Consider the following 4,056-nt stretch of genomic DNA (forward strand, 5'->3'; position numbering starts at 1 on the left):
ATATTACATTGATTGATTTTCATATGGTAAACCAACCTTGCACTTGCATTCCAGAAATAAATCCCATTTGGTCATGGTGTATAATCCTTTTAATAAATTGTAGAATTTGCTTTGCTAGTAGTATGTTGATAATTTTTGCATTAAAATTCATGAGAGATAATTATCTTTATTTTTCTTTTCTTGTAGTGTGTTTGTCTTTTGTATAAAGGTAATGCTGGTCTTATGGAATGAGTTTAGAAACGTTCACACTTTTTCAAGTTTTTGGAAGAGTTTTACAAAGATTGGTGTTAATTCTTCTTGAAATGCTTGGTAGAATTCTCTAGTGAAACCATTTGGTCCTGTGTGCCTTTCTTTATTGGAAGGTCTTGATTTATTATTTTTATTTATTTTTTAATTTTAATTTTATTTTTTAGAAGCAGTGTCTTACTCTCTTGCCCATGCTGGAGTGCAATATTATGATCATATCTCACCATAACTCAATTGCCTAGGCTCAAGTGATCGTTAATTCTGGGATTACAGGCATAAGCCACTGTGCCCAGGCTTTTGGAAAGTTTTGTTTACTCATTCAATCTCTTTACTCATCATAGGCATGTTTAGATATTTTATTTCTTGATGATTTGGTCTTGATATTTTGTGTGTTTCCAGGAATTTGCCCATTTCATCCAGTATATCCAGTTTGTTAACATGCAATCATTCATAGTACTTTGTTATAATCTTTTTTATTTTTTTAAAAAATTAGTCATAATGACCCATATTTTATTTCCAATTTTAATTATTTGAGTCTCCTCTCTTTTTTATTAGTAAATCTGGTAAAAGTTTTGTGAATTTTGTTAATGTGTGTGAAAAACAAAATCTTAAGTTTTGTTGATTTTCTCTATTGCTTTTCTCTTTATTTTGTTTTTCTCTACTTTAATATTTAGTATTTCTTTTCTTCTGATAGCTTTGGGTTTAGTTTGTTGTTTTTCTAGTTCTTTAAGATGTAAAGTTGGGTTAGAAACAAAGCAAGGATATCTGCTCTCACCACATCTATTCAACATCATGCATGTATTCCTAGCTGATGCAAAATATGAGTAAAGAAAATAAAAGATGTACTAATTGGAAAGAAAAAAAAATGAAACTGTCTTTTCATGGGTGACATTATATTTACATTTAAAAAATGTCAAAACAACAACAACAACAGCAACAACAAAACCCTTTTAGCTAATAAGTGATTTAACAAGGTTGCAGGATACATGGTTATTATACAAAAGTCCATTGCTTTCTTAAATATCAATAATGAACAATTGGAATTTGAAGTTAAAAATATATTATTTATTTTAGCATCAAAAATGGAAATAATTACAAATCTAATAAAATATTTATAGAGTTGATATAAGGAAAACTCTAAATCTCTAATGACAGAAATCCAAGAAGATCTAAGTCAATGGAGAAGTATTTTATCATCATGTATCGGAAGACTCAATATTCTGAAGATGTCAGTTCTTTTCAAATTGCTCTATAGATTCAACTCAATCCCAATAAAAATCTGGTAAATTATTTTGTGGATTATCAAGAAACTGATTTTGACATTTATAAGGATAGACAAAGGACAGAGAATAGCCACTACAATATTGGAGAAGAACAAAGTTGGAGATTCCACACTACCCAACTTCAAGATTTACAACAAAGCTATAATAATTAAGATATAATTGCATGGTATTGGTAAGATAATAGACAACTCTATCAGTGGAGTAGAATATAGAACCTATAAATAAACACATGCACATATAGTCAACTGATCTTTGATAAAGGAGTAAGGGCAATTAGTAAAGGAAAATGATAGTCTTTTAAACAAATGGTGCTAGAAAATCTGAATATCCATGTGCAAAATGGCAATGCAACTAGACATAAATCATACAGCTTTCACAAAAGTTAACTTATACCTACTATAAACCTAAATGTAAAACACAAAACTGTAAAATTCCTGGAATGTAACATAGGAGAAAATATAGGTAACCTTCAGTTCGGTAATGACCTCTTAAATACAACAGCAAAAGCACAGCCTATGAAAACAAACAAGTGATAAATTGGTATTCCTTAAAATTAAAAACTTCTGCCCTGAAAAAGGCATGGTTAAGAGACTGAAAAGACAAACTACAGACTGTAAGAAAATATTTTTTAAACACAAATATATTAAAGGACTGATATCCAAAATATGCTAAGAACTCTTAAATTTTAACAATAAGAAAAACAATTAAAAAATGGGAAAACTTTTTTTTTTTTTTTTTGGCTGATGGGATGCAAACTACTATGTGCCTCTTCAAAATAATAGCCCCTGGTGTCTACTGGTCATATGATGAAATAGAAATTGTGAAGGCACTGTATCTTTTAAAAAAATTCCCCTTTTGAAAAACTTCCTTTAAAAACAGCTATTTAATGCAACTCTGCCAGTGTGTTCTTGATGGTTGTGTGTTAACAATTCTAATTTTAAAAAAATTATTACTATTTTTTCATCAGAGCCATTGCACTGGAAAATACTTTTTTATTTTCATGAGAGTCTACCATTGAATTTACCATTCTGATATTAATGAAACATCTCTATAAAGGGTTGAAGTGTCTTCTGGCAACAATTGCTAAGGAACAGAATTGTCAATTTATTAATGAAATATGACATGTGTTGAATAAGATAAGCTGGGTCAAGCATTTGAGGATGCTTTTGAGGTTCTGAGGCAACATTCAACTGGAGAATCTTCAGTACTAGCCAGATTACAAAAATTACCTGGCTTTAATCAACCATTGTCCTCATGTCAAAGGAAATTCCAGTTGCTATGGAGTGTTGCCTACAGAGGAGACTGTCTATAATTGGAGAACGGTAATTAACAGTGCTGCGGACTTCTGTTTTGAAGGAAATATTCATCAACCTCTGCAGAACATAACTGAAAACCAGCTGGTACAACCCACTATTCTCCAGCAAAAGGGGGGAAAAGGCAGGAAGAAGCTCCGACTGTTTGAATACCTTCACGGATCCCTGTGTAATCCTGAGATGGCATCTTGTATTCAGTGGGTAGATAAAACCAAAGGCATCTTTCGGTTTGTATCAAAAAACAAAGAAAAACTTGCCGAGCTTTGGGGGAAAAGAAAAGGCAGCAGGAAGACCACGACTTACCAGAAAATGGCCAGGGCACTGAGATATTACGGAAGAAGACAGGAAATTACCCAAATCCAGAGGAAGCTGACTTACCAGTTCAGTGAGGCCATTCTCCGAAGACTCTCTCCATCCTATTTCCTGGGGAAAGAGATCTTCTACTCACAATATGTTCAACCTGATCAAGAATATCTCAGTTTAAATAACTGGAATGCAAATTATAGTTATACATATGCCAATTACCATGAGCTAAATCACCATGGTTACTAAATATACTCTCATATTTCATGGTTTACTGGCATCGGAAATCCCTACAAGTTTTAAAGGTTTCTCCCTCTCTCTCTTTTATACCTCCTCTGAAGAAATTCAGGATTTTTCACTTAAAGCAAATACTAAAGAAAAACAATTAAATTTATTGTTGCTTTTAATCAAAGAGCATATAATCTATACTAACTTGTTGGGAAATTCTGCAAATGAACAACTTTTTTATAATACTCTGTGAAGATTCCATGAACAACTTTATTGTTTCAAATGATCAAGTCCATTTGAAAGTATAGACTAAATGTCCTTGCTCTGTTCTTACTATTCTCTCTCTTTTAAAAATTTTATTTTATTTTATTATTTTTTAAAGAGGTCTCAGCCAAGATAATTTTTTTATTTTTATGGATTTAGGAGTACAAGTACAGTTTTGTTGCTTTGATATATTGCATAGTGGTGAAGTATATTGCATAGCATCCTCATCACCAGAATAGTGAACATTGTACCCAATAGGTAGGATTTCATCCCTCATCCCCCTGCCATCCTCCCACCTTTTGGAGACTCCAGTGTCTATCACTCCATTCTATATGTCCATTGCTAAGCTCCCAAATATATCCACTTTATTTTATTTAAAAATTGTTTTCTTTTTTGTATACTTCAATGGATGCAAAGTC

General features: G+C 31.9%; 1 pseudogene; it reads left to right on the forward strand.

Annotated features, from left to right (window-relative positions):
- Window positions 1-2,646: 2,646 nt before the first annotated feature.
- LOC112615149 lies at window positions 2,647-3,394 on the forward strand (annotated as a pseudogene).
- Window positions 3,395-4,056: the final 662 nt, after the last annotated feature.

The sequence above is a fragment of the Theropithecus gelada genome, chromosome X (genome assembly GCF_003255815.1).
Source record: "Theropithecus gelada isolate Dixy chromosome X, Tgel_1.0, whole genome shotgun sequence".
NCBI classification, from domain to species: domain Eukaryota; kingdom Metazoa; phylum Chordata; class Mammalia; order Primates; family Cercopithecidae; genus Theropithecus; species Theropithecus gelada.